The sequence below is a fragment of the Mastomys coucha genome, unplaced genomic scaffold (assembly GCF_008632895.1).
Source record: "Mastomys coucha isolate ucsf_1 unplaced genomic scaffold, UCSF_Mcou_1 pScaffold22, whole genome shotgun sequence".
Lineage (NCBI taxonomy): Eukaryota > Metazoa > Chordata > Mammalia > Rodentia > Muridae > Mastomys > Mastomys coucha.
This window is the reverse complement of record NW_022196905.1, coordinates 180,249,098-180,271,847: the sequence shown is the minus strand read 5'-3', so window position 1 is coordinate 180,271,847 and position 22,750 is coordinate 180,249,098.

Sequence of the window (22,750 nt, the reverse complement as noted above, 5' to 3'; positions counted from 1 at the left end):
GACCTGAGAGTCAAGAATGGAGGAGTTTGCAACTGTTGACTCACTTAAAGAAGCTAGAAGGAAATAAAGAGAGAAAAGTAAGTAATGGAAACATCAGTGGGAGATGACAGGAGAGAGAGAGAGAGGTACAGAGGACATTTTTACAGAACACATATGAGCCAGAGAAGTAAAGTGGTGAGAGAAAAGAAGATTTGGAAATTCTTCCACAATTTGCAGTTATTCATCCATGAGAACACATTTAATAATGCCTTTGCCTTCAATAAATACAATCACAATTAAAAACACATTATCTGTGCACAACACATTTTCAAACTGTGTGTTCTCTTCTATAAGCAGCCAAGCTCAAGTATTTAACTAAATGCTTACAAAAAAAAGTTAATCCTTTGGCAACTATGTCTGGAAAATTCTATTCTCTCAATGAAGGCAGAAATAAATTATCACAAAAGAAAGCTCAATCCCATCGCCATACTAACATGTAAGATGAGAAACGCATATGCAATACTAGTAATTAGGATGAGATCTAGTGCATGGCCTGCTCTTAATAGACATGCCAGGAGTAGTAAATCATAATACAAGATAACTACTTATTTTATGTTTAAAATAAGCAGCACATAGATGTGGGGGCTATTTATTATTGACTGGAGAAAAACAAGAAAAAGGGTAGTATTTGCTAAAAACCAGAAATCTCACCAGGTTACAGAGCAGAAAATGACATAAAACAAAAAACACACAAACAAAACAAAACAAAAAAAAAACAAATAATTCATACACTATTTATTTAAGCATTAGTACCATGCACCAAAGAAGGAGCAGAGGGCTCAGAACTGCAGTCTAAGAAGGGCAAGTATGCATTTGCTGGAAAGACCCAGGCACAGTTGCATTGCAATGTTCATGTTGGAAGAAAGAACTAAGAAACATGGTAAAACTAGTCAATACCAGGGTGTTACTGTTTCTTCTCATAGATGTTTATAACAGTTTGACTCACAGCACTTCAAAAATTTAAATCAAATCATGTAGCATAAAATTCTGTGCAGTTTACATTCTAGAACACAAAGTTAAGTTTCACTGCCAAAGCTATCAAAAGCCATTCAGAAAAAGTAGGTCCATCCCATTATGACCTATATGTAAATGATCTCTGCCCCATTTCTATGGCTTAGAATCAGCTGTATATGACTGTATATGACAATTGTATATCTCAATGGCTTGCCCACTGAGGTGTGTGTGCATGCATGTGTGTGTGTGTGTGTGTGTGTGTGTGTGTGTGTGTGTGTGTGTGTGTGTGTGTAGGGGAGTGGGTATGAGAGAGACAGACAGACAGACAGACACAGAGATAGAAAGTGACAGAGAGAAATGATAGAGGGACACACACATAAAGAGGCACAAAGAGAGAGACCAAGATGGCAGAGAGAATGACTGACAAAGACAGAGAAGGAAACAGACACAAAGATATAGACAGACAAATACAAAAAGAGACTGAGATAGAATGTGACAACCTCACACTCACAGAGAGAGAGAGAGAAAGAGAGAGAGAGAGAGACAGACAGACAGACAGACAGAGATAGGGACAGAGAGAGGGACAGAGAGACAGGAAGAGACAGAGAGACAGAGACAGACAGAGAGGGAGAGACAGAGACAGAGACAGAGGGGGCACAGAAACAGAGAGGGTTAGAGACAAAGATGGCCAGAGACAGACAGAGATAGACATAGAAAACCACACAGGGAACAGAGTTGTGGGACAGAGAAAGAGAAGAAAGAGAGAAAGACAGATGGGGGCAGAGAAAGAGAAAGATAACAAAAAAGAAAGGAGAACAGAGAATGGGGGAGGGAGAGAGGGGACAGTCAGAGAGAGGGACAGAGAGACAAGAGAGAGGGATACAGAGAGTAGGACAAGAGAGGGACAGAGGGAAACACACAGACACTAAGGCAGTGGAATGGAGATAGAGGAGACAGAAAAGCAGAGATATACACAGAGAAGGAACGTCTAAGTACTAAGGCAAAAAAAAAAAAAAAAAAGGCAAAGAGCACACATTTTTACAGTGTAAGTGTGTGCCAGGAAATATTTAGAGCATAGTTACATTAAAATTTACTTTATTGCTTATGAGAACGAGAACTTCATTTTAGCTGAATGTCCTATATTTGATGTGGCAACACTAAGCTGCTTACTGACTTCACTTTCAATCAAAGTTAAACATTCATATTCCTTCTGGTTCTCACTTAATTTCATTTTCAGTTGTCGGTCATGTCGCTCTCCTCTTTCCTGCTTTACATATCTTTTAGAGTAGTAAGAAACTGAATATGAGTTTACTTCTCTGAGAAACTATGTTTTACACTAATTACTTTTGCCAGTGTAAAAGAGGAAAACAAGACACAAGTCTCTCTCCAAATGAAGTAAGAGTTTATTTGGATTAAATATGAGTGACAATTGATGCTTGGGAAAATGGAACCAGATTAATTTTTGGTTTTGAGCCTAGCCTTTAATGGCTAAGCCATCTCTCTAGCCCCAGAGTAACTCTTAATAGTGTACTTCTCTATTGTCTTTTATCATCACAGAACTAACAATTATAAACAATTTACCAAATCCATAAGGGAGTACCAAAAATCAGATTATAATAGAACATCTAAGAATGTTGTATTTATGTTATATTAAAGACTCTACATTTTTTACCTTGGTTCACTATAGCATCGTGACCATGGGTTGCAAAGATGCTATGCTGCAAGTTAAAAAACAAATTATCTTAGGCTATCTTTATTCTCTTTATTAGCTAATTGCTTTCAAGCTGTCTGTCCAACTTCAATCTTGTTTAGTGAAGTGGGTGAATTTTTTGAACTATATAGCTCAACATAGAAGACCTACAGCTTCCATCAACCCTAAAGCTAAGAACACTATCACACATCACTTGAACAACTGCAAACATAAACAATAAGCTTAGTGGGAGGGATCTTGCCCTAAGATAACCACTCTCTTAATCTGTTTATCTCCTTGAATTCAGGATTCAGTACTATTTTACTCACTGATGCCCCTTTATTACTTGAACTAAACATCTTATATTTTTCCTTTCAAAGTTTTCTATGCTCGATCAAAATGATCTTCATGAGAGTAAAACAGAAGATAAAGTCTATGCTGGGCTTTTTAGAGATTTCCTTGGTCAATGCAATTAATCTCATTCTCTTTACCTTAGGCTTAGCTTCAGGCAGACCCTTTAGGCAAGGGCAAAAAGCAGCCATATTATTCACCAAAATACTACAAAACAGTCTCTAGGCCACATACTAGCATTCTTTTCCTCTGAAACCACATGAACCAGGTCCCTATAGTTCAAATCGCCCTCAGCATCAATGTTTTCCATATTCCTACTAGGAATGTCCATCAAGCCCCATTTAAAGCATTCCATTGCTTTCCAAATCCAAAGTCCCTAAATCCACATTCTTCCATATAAAAGCATGGTCAGACCTATCACAGCAATACCCCAGTTCCTGGTACCAACTTCTGTCTTAGTTAGGGTTTTACTGCTGTAAACAGATACCGTGACCAAGGCAACTCTTATAAGGACATTTAATTGAGGCTGGCTTACACGTTCAGAGGTTCAGTCTATTATCATCATGGCAGGAAGCATGGCAGAGTCATTCGGGCAGGCAGGTTACTGGAGGAGTCAAAAGTTCTACATCTTGATCCAAAAACAACCAGGCCAAGAGTGTTTCCCAGCCAGGAAAGGGGAAGGTCTCAAAGCCCAGCCCCAAAGTGACACACTTTTTCCAACAAGATCATATCTATTCCACCACACTTAACTAACACAAAACAATGCCATATTCATTTCCAAATGAGGTGGTTAAACATACTCTTGCCTATTAAAGCATAAGTGACAGAATCTCTAGAATGACATAGGTTTAGAAAACATTAATAGGATACACTAATAACTGCTTTTGTCTTATACAAATCACTTAAGGTCTATGATTCAGCTTTTACTTTTGTCAAGTCATCTGTGAGTACCCCTTCTTAAGGTCATTATGAAAACTGACAAGCACAAGGGACTTAATTCAGTCTGGTTTCTACTAAGTGGTCTCACAATACTTAGTGAGAGGTCTGAAATCTGGTGCTTTTTCTCAATTTTGAAAGCACTAACTTTTATTATATTCATGTTCACAATCATCTGGGACTCCTTATGGAACTGAGAACACAGAGCAAAGGTTGGACAGAGCAAAGACTGTATGCAAAAGATCTGGTCCTCCTTTCCCACACTGCCTTTGTCTTCCTCTGACCCAAATACTCAATATCTTCATGTTGTGCCCCATATAATATATAAAAAGATGATGGGTATTTTTTTCTTAGTAGCATTTTCCCCCAGATGTAGAAAATATGTACTTAAAGCTTCCTTCAAACACCATCTCTACTGAAATTCATATGATGGGAAACTAAAGTAATGGCTCTTGGAGCAGGTACTCACAATCTCTGAGCTAAAATGGAAACCCATTAAAACACCAGACTATCTTCAAAAGACACAAGGAAATCAGGTAAAAGTCCAGGATGCCTTTTGCATAACAACATGTTAAAAGAATAAAGCTAGAAAGAAAAAGTTACCCATCACCCTTCACTAGACTCTAAGACACCCAGCATAAAGAAACAGAATTAAGTCTGCACCTTAGACTTGAAGCCTAGTATGAGAACCACCAGAGTAAACTGTAGGGCTGAGTCAAACCCTTTAGCTTTTAGCAGAGGAAGAGACATGCATAAATAAGCCATCTGGTCAAGGCATGATCTATTTCATCATTGTCTCAGCCTCAGGAGTTCTAAGAAGTCCTATTGCTTAGAGTGAGACCTGGAGTCTTCTAAGATAAATATTTCTGCTACAGCAAAGGAGAAAATTTTATTTTGGCAGAGTGAGTCAGTTTTGTGAGACTCACAGTTGAATGGCAGTAGTTTTTATCTTGGTGATTATTTGTTTTATTTTAGCTCAAATTCAAGCTTCAAAATCTAACGGTGTTTACCTTACTGGATTTGAAGTTCCTTGAAACTTACCTTCTTTTTCCCTCTGATTTTCGGTTCTGGAATGGAATATTTATCGTATGTCTGTCTTACCACTGTATTGCAGAAGTAGATGACATGGCCACCCTATATTTGGTACCTAATAATTATACAGTATATGATGGTAAAGATAATAGTTTTACCAAGGTAAAAGTTTGTATCCTAAAGAATCCTAAAGAGACAATGTGCATAGATGTGCATATAAGTGACCATCAATATCAAGAATATAAAACTAATATATCTGTATGATTCTTACACCTGACTTAAATTTTGAACAAAGTTAGAAAACAAAGAGAAAAAATAATTGTTTGAATTATTATAATTAGTAAATTGAAGAAATGGCAATTTTAAGCATACCAAAATGCTTTCTGTCAGATTTTTGTACTTAAGAATCTTAGAAAGGTACATTTTTCAAATAGAAAAGAAGTACTCTGGACTTGGTGTTATTCAGTATGTTATACACAAGAACAAAGGCACTGAGTTATGTTATAAGATATCCATCAAATCTAGGCATTTGAAAAGGCTTTCTGAAGGAAACTTCATGGCTTGAAACTCATAAATAAAATTGTAGGGATATCTTGATGGTAGAGTAATGGCCTGCTTAGTATGTGAAGGTCCTTGGTTAAATCACCAGCAAAAACAAAGCAAAACTACATTAATCTAAAAATAAAATTTTGAAGAATTTTGTAAAGTACAAAAAAAATGTAAAAACCATCAAATATGTTCATGTTCTTATTCGTAAATCCTATGACTGCAAGACAAAGAGAAATTAAGATTTCAAAATGGAATTACATTTGCTAATAAGCTGATTCTAAGAGATGAAGATTATCCCAGATTATCCTTGTATCTCAAAACATTCACTGGGTCCCTTACATTATACAATGTCATTGGAAGAAGACATTAGGGCGATGGAAATAAGGATGAAACCTCTAATTCCTGTTTCAGACAGCCAGAAGGAAAGGCCAGGAAGCAGGATAGTTCTATCAACTGAAAGAGGCAGGTAAGGATTTTCTTCTAAAGTCTCCAGAAAAGAAAGAAACCATGCAAACATCTCTGTTTTGGCCCAGGGAGAAGCTACAGGTTCTCCTGTCCTCGTCTACGTAGGTGCTAAGTGGTTCTACCTCCAGCTTTAGTCATTTGTGATCTTTCGGTGTATGGTGGCTATATCAGCTCTACCATAGACTGTGGGGAAATATGACTGCCTCCACTCCTTCTGTCTCATTGCTCACTCCCCTCTCTCATGCCCAAACTCACCATTGAATTCAGGGCCCAACCAGGAAAATCCTGAAAGACCTCTCTCCAAAAACTATCAGAAACAAGAGAAAAGAGAGAAAGAAACAAAGGAATAGGAAGTATGTGCATGTGTGGTGGAGGCTGTGGGGTGGATGGGGGCTTTCTAAGTCCTAAATTGTACATTGCTTGGAGGTGAGAGATCAATTCTAGATAATAGTAGGGAAGTAAATAAGAATACATATAAGTAACTATCTTTTAGTAGAAATACTAGCCCTTCCTTATCACATTAGTAATATGGGAAACACATTAGTTGAAAAATATTTTAAAAATTTCAATTGTGTGAGAAGACAACAGATCACTATACAGAAAAAGACTTCTGTTACTAACTTAAAGAATTTGCTTTGCCTCAAGATGTCTATTTTTCCTCATATTTGAATGAAATGACAGTTTGTTATATTAATTTTTAATTCACATGAATAGTACCAAAGTAGCAAAATAGAAGGTCATGTGCATGGCAAAAAACCATATGACATTGAGTGATATCCTCCATGTACTCTAAGACTTATTAATCAGATAACTTGTTTCGAACCCATGCAATGTCTACTTTTATTTTTGTACATTTTTTTCATTTCTTTATTTATTCACTTTATATCCTGATCACTAACCCTTCCCAGTCTTCTACTCACACAGTCCCTCCCCCACCTCCTACTCTTTTCCTCTGATAAGATGGAGTCTCCCTGGGTGACCTCCCTACCATGTCACATCAAGTCTGAAGGGCTAAACACATCTCCACAACTAAAGTCAGAGAACACAGCGCAGTTAGGGGAACAGGTTCCACAGACAGGCAACAGCTTTAAGGGCACCTCCAGTTGTTGGGGACCCACATGAAGACCAAAGGCTGGAGAGATGGCTCATCTGTTAAAGGGTAGGCTCACAACCAAACATTTTTATACATTTTAGTTAAAGTATAATCATATCTGCTTCAACTTATTTCTTCTGATTTCACCCATGCCCCTCTATCAAAACTTTCCAGGCTCCTATCTAATTAATAGCCTCTTTTTAAATTATTATTCTTATATATAATATATCCACTAAGCCATAGATACAGGAGGTGTGATGTAGATACAACATTAATGCCTAGGCTCTGAATGATCAGTTGATGTCTGCATTGTGTCCAATTGCAGTTTTCTGTGGTGGCCTCTGCCAGCTGTGAAGAAAAGTTTCAACATTGGTTCATGAAATGTGAACTCTCTGTGATTACAAAATGAATGCCCAGATCAGTAAAGGGCCAGGTTCAGGAATTCACATTTCTATTGAGACAGGGACTGGTCATGGGAGAAGGCTCAATAGTCTAATGGTTCCCTTGAGCCTTTTGTCTTAACATCTTGTTTGAGTTCTTTTTTTTTTTATTATTATTATTAGATGTTTTCTTTATTTACAATACCTCCTTTCCCAGGTTCCCCTCCAAAAAAGAAAAAAAGAAATAAAATAAAATAAAACTAAAACAATCCCCTGTTCCATCCCCCTCCCCCTTGCTTACCATCCCACACCCTCCTGCTTACTGACCCTGACATTCCCCTACACTGGGGCATAGAACCTTCACAGGGCCAAGGTCCTCTCCTCCCATTGATGACCAACTTAGCCATCCTCTGCTATACACATGCTGCTGGAACCATGAGTCCCCCCATGTGTACTCTTTCATTGGAGTTTTAGTCCCTGGGAGCTCTAAGGGTACTAGTTAGTTTATATTGTTGTTCTTTTTAAATTATCTGTATCTTTGTATTGATTCAGTTCTTAAAGAGTTAATTTTGATCCCTTGTCTTAGGTATCATGAAGCAAGTTTTTCATGCGAGCAGTGCCCCATTACTTCTAGGTTATAGTGAAGATATTGTGCACTTTTATTATGACTTCACACATTAGTAATCAATTGATGTTAACTCTCCTGTTATCTAGGACTAAAATACAGAAGGTCGTTTCTGTTACACCTGCTTTTCAACCCTTCCTCTGCTGCTCTTCTCGATATTCTGATGCCAATGTGGGTTCCCACACCTGGATCTGTAACAACATTTTACTATTTTAAGCTGTGGTAGCATACCATTGCATCTTACTTTGGCTTAGGTACTTTCTGATCTTCCCATCGATCCACTCTAAAGTTTCTCTCTCCTGTTTTATTTGGTCCTAGCCTTCTACTGAGAATGGCAATCATTCCCTATAGAATTTTGTCCCCACACCAACTTCTGCACCTTCATTTTCTACATGTAGCATTCCTAATATGTCAAACCATAGTTCTAAAATTCTGTGAGACTTGAAGTATAACATTTAGTGTTAAAACTCATTGTTGAATTTAAAATTCCAACACATACCTGTGATGTATATGGCATAAATTACTTCTATAAAGTAACTAAAATGATGATGGTGATGGTAAAGAGATTAAACTAAAATTGGATACAAATAATATCAAGACTAAAACAATAATAAAGGAAAACTTGCATTTAATTCTATATTAGGACAATTTATTATGAATGAAGAAGGACTCAGAGGCTGAGAAGGAAGACTTCTTCAGCTGATTTGGAGACCATCATGGTCTGAGAGCTGGGATGGATAGTCTGGGTGTCTCATTTGTCACAGTTACCTTTAAATGAATGGCTAGAACTTTAATCTAGCCCATCCAAAATAAAGTATCCTCTCAGACTACCTCCTCCTCAATGTTTCCTAAAGAGACCTCATCCTTTCATCAGCCATCAAGTCAGAAAAATGCTTGGTCCTAGCCTTCTACTCACAGAGTCACATCATTTTTCAACTGAAAGCAATCAACATCCACTTCTTCCAGCCATTAACCATTGCCTTTGTCTTCAAGTCAAAGTTGATAGTTAATAGAAGGAAAAGGAAAAAGAAAGAAAGGTGCCTCTGTAAGATTCTGCTCTTGTTTTCATTTCATTTCTGGAAATAATCAAAGACTACAGATGTTCAGCAAAGAATATCACTATTTTGGATGCAGAATTATCTTTTGTAAAAGAACAATACAGAGTCTAGTTGTGGACTAGCAAAATGTGTGCAAACGTGAAGCTTGTTACTGGGGGCCTGCTCTGTGGTTGATCATAGAACTCCATAAGTTGTTGCATGGTTCACCAGCCTTAGGAGGGAAGCTGAGCAGTGAGGTACCTGCAAACATGAGCATCATAATCTTTACTGATGACACATGATAGAGTGACAAAGTAATAGTTGTTAACTATCCAAGCAACTGATCCCTGCTTTACTATGAGAGAAGCAACCACTCTGGGTTAGCAGAGGCTGCAGATACCTCTGTAAGGTCTTGTGCTTGTGACCATCTTCTAAGATACAAGTTCTTCTTGAGAACTTTAAAACATTGCTTTTGATTGACTCTGCTTTATAAATCATATTTTAGTGGAAAAATTACTCTCCCTGCAGGTGTAAAAATCACTTTCATGGAATATATATTTTCAGCTCTACATTTTTCATATTAAAATGTATAAGTATTTCAGCTAAAAGAGTATCTCTTCTATATGTATTTTTGCAAATTAAAAATAACTTATTATCTAGAATATTTTTAAATAATTTAAAAAGTTAGATGTTGCAATATTTTTTTTATTTTAGTCAAGAACTAATTATAAATGTATTTAACCATAAAAAGAAGCATTAGGGAAAGATTTTTTTCCAGGCTGAGCTATTACAATGAGTGCAGAATTTCGAGACTTCATCTCTGACCTGAGTTCACAACAGCTCATTTGCACATTTTCAACTTTACTCTTCATGGAAAAACTCACCATTTCCCTTCATGTGTTCTTTTCTAATTGGTTTGAATTTGTTGTTGTTGTTACCAATTTTTTATGATAGTACTCACAATGTCCTGGATATATGCCCTTTGAGAAGGAAAATATGGCTTATTGACATGAATGGATATAAAAACAGGTCTTCACAATGCAAAATTTAAATAAAACCTCTTCATCCAAAAATTATAATAAATAAATTATAATTTCTGAAGTTTTGATCTAAAACTTTTCCAGGTATTTGAGAGGGGTTAACAATTTCTTTTCCACATATTTTCCAGATTAGATTAAAATAGTGTATACTAGATTACTGACCAACCATTAATAATCAAGTAACTTCTACATTCCATGCGATTCTTTCACTCTTCAAACTGTATGTTGGATGGTGGAAGAAGACTTCTGATAGTTGTAGCTATCAAGAATACTAGATTTATATTTCAAGTTTTGGCTAAAAAAAGATAAAAATGCAATATGTAGTTAAGTGGGAAATGTGTAACGATCTCCCACACTGACAGTGGATAAAGTATTATTTTGTTTTTATCAAGTTATGCAAATTGACCATGGAAGAGAACATTAGCTTGGAATTATAACATTATAAACAAAGATAGTAGAAAACTAACAAGAGACAAAGTGGGAAATATAAAAGAATTGAGTACACATGCATTTGGTCTAGAAGTACTCTAAATAAGTTTAATAGAAGAAATCTAAAAACATTGGGAACTTATGACATTGATATATCCCCTTATACCTCATCTCACAGTACAATCAGTGGTCACCTTTGGCAAAGTTTTATTGCATCAAGAGTTTATGTCTGTGTCTGCACAGAAAGCATAAGGATCCCACCAGCCAACCTAGTAAAATATGTAGACTTTATTCCCAGTTCTGACAGTTTACGGTTGATAAATTTTATGTGACATTCTCTAAAAACTATATACATAATGTTCTTGATTTGTAGAATGTAAACTCTACAGAGTATAGGCAACATTTTCAATGAATAAGTATTTGACAATTAAATAGAAATGGTGAGTACAAATTACATGTGGAATGTATATGCAACAATTTATCTGAATATATTGAAAGTATAAGAGGTGGATAACAGTTTCTTAAATTTTAGAAGCCTAACCCCCTTCATCAGGCTCTAATTTAATCTTGAAAAACTTCATTTCCTTTCCATTTAACTGTACTAAACTTTGAAGTAAGGAAAAAATAGGGAACTTCAGGCCATGTTCTGAACACATTATGAGGTCTGAGAATCCTACTGTTTTCTCCAAAGTGGCTATTGGGTAAACTGATGCTTTTCTGGCAGACTTCAATGGCTTGTTGGAGAATCTTTCCTTTACTCTTATAATCAAAAACATTGGCATGATTTAGAAGGATCTCTTCCCCAAAGAGAAGGCTTAGCAGTCAAGAGTACTTGCCCAACTCAGGTTGAGCAGCTCATAAAGTCCTAGAGCTAGGGCTCCAGGGTGTTGAATGCCCTCTACTGATTACCAAAGGCACCACCTGCACACAAGTGGCATACACTCACAAATACACATATATACTATATACATGGAGAAAGTGAAAATAAATATTAGAAAAACAGGCTTCTCTTGGGAGTTACAACACTTGTCATACCTTTATATTTTCCGAAACACTTTTTCTTTTCCTACAGAATGGGTATGTCTCACTTTTTCTAGAATCCTTGACTGACATAAAAAGTCAAAGACTGGTTTTTGAAAAAAAATGTCCTTTCTAGTTTTATTTTAAACTGTTAGGTTATAGATTTTTGTAACTCTCAGTTTAAAGAGAGAATGCTATTTTCTTATGATGGTGAATATTATAGTATGAAGGACCTACTGTTGTTTCCTCTCCTCTACATGACCACAGATCTGCAATGTGCACCTAAACTAACTCATTACCTGAGAAGAAAAAATCAACCAAAATTGATGTAGAAAAAACAAATGCAGTAACCATTTCAATTCCAAATATAAGGGAAAAAGTAAGTTTTGTGATTGAAATCACTACTTTGATCCTATTGAGTTATTTTACAAGTTCTTCTCTGTTAAGCAACAAATTTGTACAATTAAGTACATTGAATGACTGATTTTGTTTGTTAGGAGTGGGTACCACATGTATTTCATGGCCTTGTTGGAGGATGTGTGTCACTGTTGGGATGGCCTTTGACGTCTCAGATGCTCAAGCTAGATGTGGTGTCACTTTTTCTTCTGCTGCCTGTGGATCAAGAAGTAGAAGTTTCAGCCTCTAGCCTATGTGCATGCTTCAGTGATTCCCACAATGATGATAATGGACTAAGTGTCTGAAATTGTGAGCCTGCCCTGATGTTTTCCATTGTAAGCATTGCCATGGTTATGGTATCTCTTCACAGCAGTAAAACCCTAAGTCATTCGACCTGTTTCCTTATAGGACCCAGTCCATCAGCACAGAGATGGCACCACTCACAATGGGCTGTGCCTACTGCATTGATCACTAATTGAGAAAATGCCTTATATCTGTATCTCATGGGGTAGTTTCCTAAACTGGGGCTTCTTCCTCTCCAATGACTCTAGTGTGTGTTAAGTTGACAGAAAACCAGCCAGTACAACCTGCATGTATTTGTTTAACACATGCGTGCTTGGTGTCTGCAGATACTAGAAAAAGGATTCAGATCCTCTAGAACTGGAGTTATAAAATGGTTGTAAGCTGCTGTGGGGTTCCTGGAGTCAAACCCAGGTCCTCTGGTAAAGTAGCATTTGATCTTAATTGCTATGACTTTATTCCAGTACCTCATTAAATTTTCATATATAATTTGAGTAAGTTTCTGATACTTAATAGTTTTTCATTTTTTAAATTTTATGCATGTATGCAGTGTATCTTGATCATATCTACTCCTTACTCTGCCCATTCAACTCCCTCCAGGACCCTGTCAAATCTCCCTCCCAACTTCATGTCTTCCTTTTAAAAGTTATCTCACTGTACACATCTGAGTAATGCTGCCCATGTGTACATCAATATGAGCCATTCACTGGGGCCTGGGTGTAACCTGCAAGTGGTCACACTCCTAAGAATTCATGACTCTCCTCAGGCACAGGAGTCATCATCTTTCAATGGCTCATCAGAAAGCATAGGGCTTCCAGGCCTCCTCCCCTGAGTGCTAGAACTTTTAAGTGACTTATTTTGTGTAGATAACCATACCTTTTGTAAGTTCCTATGTGCAACAGCCATGTTATGTCCAAAAGACACAACAGTATTTCACCACATTATACCATACTATATGGCTCTTACCATCTTTCTGCCTCCTCTTTCATATGTTCCCTAAGCCTTTGGGTACATCCCTATTGGTACAGATGTCCCATCTATGACTGAGCACTCATAGTCCCTTATTCTCAGCTTTGAAAAGTTATGAATCTCTGCATTAACCACTACACACTGGAATAATAAGCTTCTCTGACCAAGGTTGGGAGCAGCACAAATCTATGGAGATCACATTGACAACTAAGAGCTTAATGAATCTTAGAAACCAAATGTCCATGGTTAGTTAAAATGTCAACAGAAATTTTTGAAATATCTTCAATTTAATTGGAAACCAAATTCTTATAAATTAAATGCACAGAATGGCCATCTTGAATAATCATTTATCACCATTTGGAGCTCCAGACTTGAGTATTTAAGTATCCAGGTGCCAGGAAGGAGAGCTGAGTAAATGCTGTTTCAGGAAAGCCAGATGCAGGACTCTCAGGCAGTCTTGACATAAGCAAGAAAATTGAAAGAGAAATTTAAGCTAATAGTACAAATCATAGATTACATTAAGTAAATGATGAAACAGCCAGAGTTGAGAGTGAGGTTGCTACTAAACTAAATCATTTTAACTATATTTTTAAAACAATTTTCTGCAATTTTCTACTCTTTCTGGCAAAGCTATCAAAGTTGATCACAGCAATTTCATGAGATGTTCAACAATTTTTCCACAGCCTTGATTAAAACTCAATGGCAAATATTGGCACTGCCCCCACACTCACTTGAAAATAGATCATCATTACAACAAATAACTAAAATCTTTGTGCAGAAGCAGTGTACTGACATCAGACACTTAAAGTGAGAGGAGACCACACTGAGTGAATGATAGGATGTTGAGGCATCACCCACTGTGATTTAGGTGGCAGTCTGGATGTGTTCACAGTATGTTCTGAATGGAATAGATATGAGCTTTGGGAAGCACTAGAAGATGGAGAACAGCAATGAGTGAATCCACATAGATTGTCTTAGTGCTAGGCACTTACCAGCTAGCTCTGGGGCTAGGTCTGTGTGTCCTCTCCATCAGGAGATACTATTTGGATAGTGTCAATCTATTAGCTGATAAAATTGCAAGGTAGGGTAATGAATTGAATGGATTTAATGTTTGCTTATCAATTTTCATTCAATGTATGTGATCAACTTATGTTAGAAGTGATTTCTAAAACGAAAGTGTATCACACTCTCTGTACTGTATTGAAGACTCCTGTAGGGCAGTACTCCCTGAAAGGTAAAATGTATTTCATGATAGAGAAAGGCCTTTAAAGTATTCCCCTTCACCTAGTTATCAACTGTCTTGATCCACACTAGTTTCTGTCTTGCATAATATAGGCTTATAGATTTAGAAAGGCTCTGCATTTTCATCTCTAATAGACATTGACCTATTTTTCTCTGCTTACTATGTTTTCCTAACTTCTCCGATGGACTTCATCAAAATTAACAATCAAAACTTCTGTGATTCTTTCATTTGACACATGAACACTTTCCAAACAACCCCTTTCTTCTGTGTGCCTCCACAATATGTTTTATATAATGTAATGCTTTCCTGCAAACTTAATTTTGTGTCCCTATGTAGTCTTAGCTCCTCAATGGGTACACTGTGCTTACACAAGCAACACAAAGCAGAATGAGTGGCACACTCATCAAATATGTATACACAGAAACAGTGAGGCAGAAAGGAGTAAGAAAGACAGGAAAAGAAAGATGAGGTAGAAAAATAAGGATGAAGAGAGGAAAAGGAAAAAGGAGAGCTAATATAGATGATGGGGGTAGGAAAAGTCATGGGAAAGTGGGAAGAAAGGAAGGGGAGGGGAGTAAGAAAGAAGGGAAGAAGAAGTTAAATAATTTCAAACTAAATCTACCACGGGCACAAATCAAAATGGCACTATTCATTAAACATGAACTAACATTTAAAAGAAATGTATACTGACTATTACACAGAAATCAGAAGTCTGTCAGTAGATACCTGTGACAAAGAGAATAGGTTAACATCTACTCAGCAAAGGACAGTGAGTGAATTAGCTTCATCTCAGAGTTCTGAAGGCAGAGATAAGTTAGTTGTACTTTCCTCAACAGTAATCTGCCTTTATTAAAATTAGAAATGGAAATCTTACAGATACTATTGCCTGCAATGATTCTCTACCTTCCTAATACTGTGGTCCTTTAATACAGTTCCTTTATGTTGTGGTAATCCTGAGCCATAAAATTATATTTGTTGCTATTTTATAACTAAAATTAACTACTGCTATGAATTGTAATATAAATATCTGTGTTTTTTCATGGTCTTGGACAATTCCTGTGAAACGGTTATTTGACTCCCAAAGAGGCTGCAACCCACAAGTTGAGAAAATGTTGGCTTAGAAATAAAAAGAAAAACATCAGTTTTCTATCCTGAAACAGATTGAGACATATTCTAATGCTGATCATTTGGTAAATGCTGATGCCATTTATTCAAATAAGCTACTTTAGAAATCATTGATGAAAGCGAGGTATGCAGAAAGAAATGATAGGGAAAAAACAGAGAAAAGGAAAAGGCAGATATATCATCCATTGTATATATGACTTTAAGAGAATGTGATCTAATATACCTCCTGTATCAAAGCTATGCTGCCCCCTATTAGGAATGGAAACTATAATTTGCTCAGCAGAACTTATTTAGAAAGACATTAGTAATAACAGTTATTTTTTAAGTCCTTACTTTTTATTATAGTTTGTTGACTTTAATTTTAAATGTACTGGGTTCAATATTTTATAATATTAGATTAATAAATTTATCTATATGATTATTTCTGAATTAATTTTGTTAATCCCACTTTAATTTGTACATTTTTTTGTTTAATTCATCTGTCATTAATATGCAGTTTCCAGTATTTGCCTAATACACCAAGATGACATATTTCACAGAGTATAGTAAGCCAATATACACTGTTCAACCCTGTGCTTGAAGAGATGCTTCTGTTTAGCCTACTGTAATGGGTCTGTTTGTATTTGCTAACTTAAAGTAATAAGGACATTTTGTTTGGTTGTACTTAAGAGGGGAAATAAATGAAACAGAAGTGATGTACCTTCTTTGTTTGCAATGTCCTCATTTCTTTTAACTCTTTCAAAAGATTGCATAAGAACAGGAAAGACTGACCCAGAGGAAAGAAAGACAATCAGTTGACAGGTGAAGTGAGCAATAAAAGGAATTATTTCTAAAGTGCTTTGCTGAAGTGTTCAGCCTGCACAATGTAAACTTCTCTTTAGAAGGATATTGAGGGCCGAGCTCCTCTCCTCCTATTGATGATTGAATTTGCAATCCTCTACTATACACATGCTGCCTGAACAATCAGACCCCTCCATGTGCAGTCTTTGGTTGGTGGTTGAGACCCTGGGAGCTCTGAGGGTACTAGTTAGTTCATATTGTTGTTCGTCCTAAGGGGCCAGTGTAGGGGAATGCCAGGGCCAGAAAGTGGGAGAGGGCTGGTTGGCAGGCATGGGGAAGTGGGAGGCAACAGGGGTTTGTTTTGGTTGTTTTTGTTTGTTTCTTTGTTTTTTTTGGAGGGGAAACTGGGAATGGAGAAATTTACATGTAAATAAAGAAAATTATAAAAAAAAGAAGGATATTGAGGGAACCAAATACTCTTTCCAATGTTTCAAATACTCTCACATTAAAAAAAAAAGAAGAAGAAGAAGAAGCCAGGTGTTACCCATTGCTTGTGGAAGCTGCATTTACTTGTAGATTCTTTCTTGGAGCCAGTTACTGGAACACTGATAAAAGGAATTCCCAAAGACCAAACAAAGTTTCATGTTGAAAACTTTTATCTAGCTTCTGAGCATCCCTTAAATTTGCTTCCTTACTTTTTTGTAATAGAGGGTACCAAACAGTTCCAAGAAAGCATACAACAAAATAAAATTCCCCCAAAGCTAGCAGAATCTTCCTGGGAATTAATTACATAGCAAAAACTCATTGTAAAAGTTATGGCTAAGAATAAACTTGCATACTCTTTGATTTACATCCAATTGTTAGCACTGTACACTAGAAATAGTTTTTGGTTAGGTTCTTTCTGATTTATGCTGAGGAAATATACTCATCAGGTCCTATACTATTCCTTTGGTCCTTTATCCATGGTAAAACAAAACTATGGATCACTAGAGTCTACTTCTCAGAGTGACCATACTTGCATCTGATACAATTTATTGTCCAATGGATGTAAAGCAGAGAATAAGTAGGCAGTGAATTTATTATGCAAACAACTCAGTGTAAGTAAAACCTATATAACTTGTTACATAAAGGATAGAAGAAGAATTATGATCGATGTTGAATAAGATTCAAGATATTTAAGATTAGAGTTTCTGTGTGCCGTGTGAAAGCTTTAACTGTAATGTGGGCACATATGTGGAGGAGCATGAAAAATGAATAACTTGTAAATGATCTAGAAACCTTCTTTATCAACAGTTCCAACTCTGTGCCCATCATTCTATTTCAACTTCATGCCTTCTCTTTCCAATTATTTTTCTTACATACATAAATGTATATTCTTACATATTCCTAAACTATCACCTTCTCAGTCTATATAATGTCAGTTGTATATATGTTTTCAAGCCTGACCATTTGCCATTGAATGAGTGACTCATCGGTTCTTCCCTAAGGAAGACTATTTTTCCCACGTTCAACATATCTTCATTGCCTGTAGTTCTTTATGTAGGATTGAAGGCTCTTGGTCTCTTCTACCCCCTGTCTACTTTGGAATGTTGTTTCTTGTATTTGTTAGACAGACCTGTTAATGGGACTTTATTAGTGTAGCTTCTACTATTATTAGGAGACACAGTCTCACAGCAAACTCCCTGATCCTCTGGGTCTTCCAATCTTTCTGCCTTCTCTTCTACAATTTTCCCTGAGACTTTGGTGTAGGAGTATTTTGTAGATGTATCTACTGAGATGAGTTTCCAACAACTCTACATTTTTGATTCTCTCCCATTCTACGTATGGGCTTCATCCTCTCTTGGTTGATTATTTCTTTTTTTTTTTTATAAAGTGTCAAACTCAGAGAACTTTTTATTATTATATCCATTTATCAGAATTAGTCTCTTTAGTTTTATGGAGGACGGCTTGCCAAGTGCTGCCTTTCACTCATACGTAAATGGAGAACTATTCAGAAAGTCCTTTCCTATACCTGTATCATGTAGACTACTGCCATGTTTTCATCCAACAACTCAGTGTTTCCAATTTCAGGTTTAGATTATTGATCCATTTGGGGTTAGTTTCTGTGTTAGGTGATAGATACAAGTCTGATTTTGTTTTCATTCCAGTTTTCCCTGCACGATTTATTGAAGATGCTTTCTTTTCTCCAGCTTATGTTGTTTATCTTTGTCAAATATCAGATAGCTGAATAAATTGTACTCAGGTTTTGGTCTTTGATTTTATTTTGTTTGTCTGCTAGATGATTGTTTTTGTGCCAGTACCATATTGTTTTTTATTATTATGGATCTGTCATGTAACTTAAAATGTGGAGTCATAATCCTTCCAGTATTATTGCTTTGGATATCTGGCATCTTTTGTTTTTCCATATGAACTTTAAGATATTTCTTTTCTATTAAGTAAAGAATGAGGTGGGTATTTTGGTGGGAATTGTATTGAGTCTTTAAGTAGCTTATGGTAAAATGGCCATTTATACAATGTGAATTTTTCTAATCCATAAGCAAGGAATGTCTTTCCTTTTTCTCTGTCTTTATCTGTCTTTTTCTTCAGAGGTTCAAAGTCTCCATTGTAGAGTACAGGTTCATTACCTCCTTGATCACATTTATTCTTTGATATTTTATTTTCTTTGAGGCATTGTGAATGAGGGTGTCCATAATTACTTCTCTTCAAGTCTGTTGTTTATGTATAGAAATGCTACTAGTTTGTGAAAGTTGATTCTGTATACTGCCACACTTATGAGGTCTTTTTAAAATCCTTTCTAGAAGTTTTGTGTTAGAGTTTTTGGTATCACTAATGTGTAGTATCATGTCATCTACAAATAAAGGTAGGTTGACTTCTTCTTTCTCTATTTGTATTCTCTCTGACTGTTTTCGTTATCGTTCCAGATAGAACACACAGTTGCCGTTTCCTCCCTCTCCACTGAACTAGAAATTCTTTAAGGACATTTCATTTTTATTATTTGCTCAGGATTTTTCTCATGTATATTAAGTCTAAGGAATTATATCTTAGGACACAAGAGAGTAAGGCATATTGAACTGAAAGTAAATTGTTAGCTAGTGTTGGAGGTTGAAGAGAGTAAAGTAATTTCAGCTGGTGACTAAAAAACAGCTTGTAAGAATGTCTCTGCTTTTATAATCTTTCATGTGGTTCATTCATTTGATCCCCTGATAACTTACCTTGAAGTCATAATGATTGAAAATGGCAGAACAATTTTAAATAAAGATAGATAACTTTAGGGAGACCAAGAGAATCCAGGCTTCAGAAATGAAAAAAAAAAATTCAATATTTAAGGGCCTGCCTACTTATCTCTCAGAAGGCTAAGCTGCCATCTGAGCTGGTGTAAGATCTGCTGGCTTGCAGATGGCCTGAGAAGAGATTAACAAGCTTTCCTGCAGGATTTCACCTCCACTTGGAATACTATGTGGTTTCACTTCCCTTTAAACATCCTGTACTAAGGAATTTCCCTCCAAAGTGGAAAGTTTTACTCACAGAGGAAACTACTATACAACAGCTCTAGACAGATTAAGACTCCTGGGGATACCACCTACCTATATCTACCATCTGGAGTAAAGAGCTTTTGAAAGGCTTTTCTTTAAAGTTACGGTGTCTGCTCACTAGCAGGTACTCATCAGCTGGAACTGACATCAGCATCTGTCAGAGAATGAAAAATCAAAATTCAGTATTAAGGCTACTCACAATCTTAAATGTCTTTGGTTCCCTAGGGTATACAACTTAATGGTTGATAAATTGAACTCTGCTAATATATAAATATCTATACCTTTAGTCCCATTGTCTGTATCTCAGCCACATCTCTGAACTAGAATAGTGGTGACATATAGTAGGAGTCCAATAAGCATGTGGTGGATGCATGAGTATGGCAGCAGTCTTATAGGGAAGAAAATGGACATATTTAAATGCTTTGATACTTTTTAAAAATAGATGTGTTTTTACTCTAAATTATCCCAGTATAAATGATATGCATGTTACTTAGGTCACATCTGCAACCAGAAGGAATGTGGGTTTTTTTCCAGTTTATTTCCAGTTTATTGTATGTGGATTTTATATATGGGTGGTGTGTGTGTGTGTGTGTGTGTGTGTGTGTGTGTGTGTGTGTATACTTTTGTATATAGGGGTATGTGTATTTTTGTATAGTAGCTGGCAGAGTCAAGAATGTGACATCAAATTGATGAAGCTGGAGTTATAGGCAGTTGTAGCTGCTTGGCATAGGAGCAATATGCCCTCCTAAACCACTGAGCCTTATCTTCAGACCCCCATATCCCCAATATTTGATTATGGAAAAATCTAAAATGATACCTCTATATAAATATAAGCCATTTCTAAACATCTGTGTTTTAAATATTTTTTTTCAGAATCTCATACAATGTATCTTAAAGTATGTATTTTCATGGTTGTTCTCAAGCACCATCTTTGTCTTGACCCAGAAACATTTTGTTTTTATCTTTTACTAACCTTTATGCAAGGCTTATTCCTGTTGATCAGTACACACACACACACACACACACACACACACACACACACACACACACACACATACACGATACAGACACAGTTTAGTAAGATTTTGTAAACTTAATAACTTCAGAATGGATTTGGAGGTTAAAACTGGGGTCATGCAACACTGCTTCTTTCTCATGTTGCTCCTCCTCTGAATCCTCCTGCCTTTTAGGTCCTCATGCCAGGTCATACCCATGCCACTTCAAGACTCATTTTCACGAACAGTCTCATCACAGCAGTTTCCTAATGCAGGCAGCTTGCTCCCTAAGTCTCTTTACCCTATCAGCCTCAAGAACTCAATTTTCTCCCTCATTACATTCCCCCATGAGCAAAACAGTTATAGCTTCTTGCAAATTCATTTTATTAATTCTCTGTTTGAACCTTAGGTGAATGAGATGTGCATCATGTTCCACACATCCCCTTTCTTTGTCCAGATTCTAACTGCTTTCTAATCCAGGGGTGATCGGGGCTCTCCATTGAGATCAAAAAGGGTCTGTTTACAGAAGTTTCCTGTACTTTATTGTCTTCTTTGAGGGATTTATTGCCCATAAGGGACTTCCTCTACATTCATGATCAACAAACTGACCCCTCCCACCACAAATGTTCTAGGAACAGAGAGATATAGAGGAAAACCTGGGGGCAAACACCGACATATTTGATTTAAGCAAAAGAGGTTTTAATCTTGATTGAAGAGTAAAATGCCAAGATATTGCTTCCATTGCTCTGTCTCCTCTGCTGCCTTCACTAACTTTAGTTCATGTGCTGTTTGCTACAAACATTTAATTGAACAATGTGCCGCGTACCCCTGACCCTGCACACATAACTGTAAAAAGAATAAAAAGGATGGTGAGAATGTAGATAACCCTGTTTTTGATGTTACTGTGATGAATCCCAATGAAAGCATGGTCAGGTTTTCTGAGCAGAAAGAGTCAGATGTGTTACAACTTTTATTTAATGTGTTCTTTGATAATTTAATGCATAAATATGTGGTGCATGTTGATTACTCAGACCTCCTACTCTTTCTCTCTCTCTTTCTCTCTCTCTCTCTCTTTTTTTCTCTCTCTCTCTCTCCCTCCCTCCCTCTCTCTATCTCCTTCTAACCCTTGTAAACGCCCTCCATCCTGTAAGTGGTTTTCCCACTCTTATGTCTTTTTGCTCTTTTATCACCCATTGAGTTTAACCAGAACCTTCTGTGTGAGTGGGGGTTTGGAACCTAATGGACTCAACAATGAGTGAACCGTTTAAGTTAATGAATGTTCCTCTCCTAAAATATACCAGCATCTAAATATTCAGAAGAAGATAATAGAGCCTTTACTTACTTCTAAAGCTATAATTAACAGTGCTACTAAAACTTATGACCATATGTTATTTTTAAATAAAATATATCAATTATATATGCATATCTATGCAATTATATGTATATGCATATATGTGTGTATGTATTTTAGTGATAACAGTCTTGTTACATTTTCATAGTACTTAATCCCACCAATATCCATTGGTGATTGGTCCCAGGTTCTCTACCTTCTACTGCATAGCTATCCCATGGAGATTCACATCTCCCTTTAAAAAAAAAAAATCACTATTTTTAGGTTACCAGTCTACATCTTTCTATATGTTTCAAGTCATCCCTAGATTACTCAAAAGGCATCATAAAATATAATATTATGCCAATAATTGTTATTATTCATTAGATAACAGTAAGGTAAGCCGTGTATACATGTCAGGATGATGCTGATTTTTTCA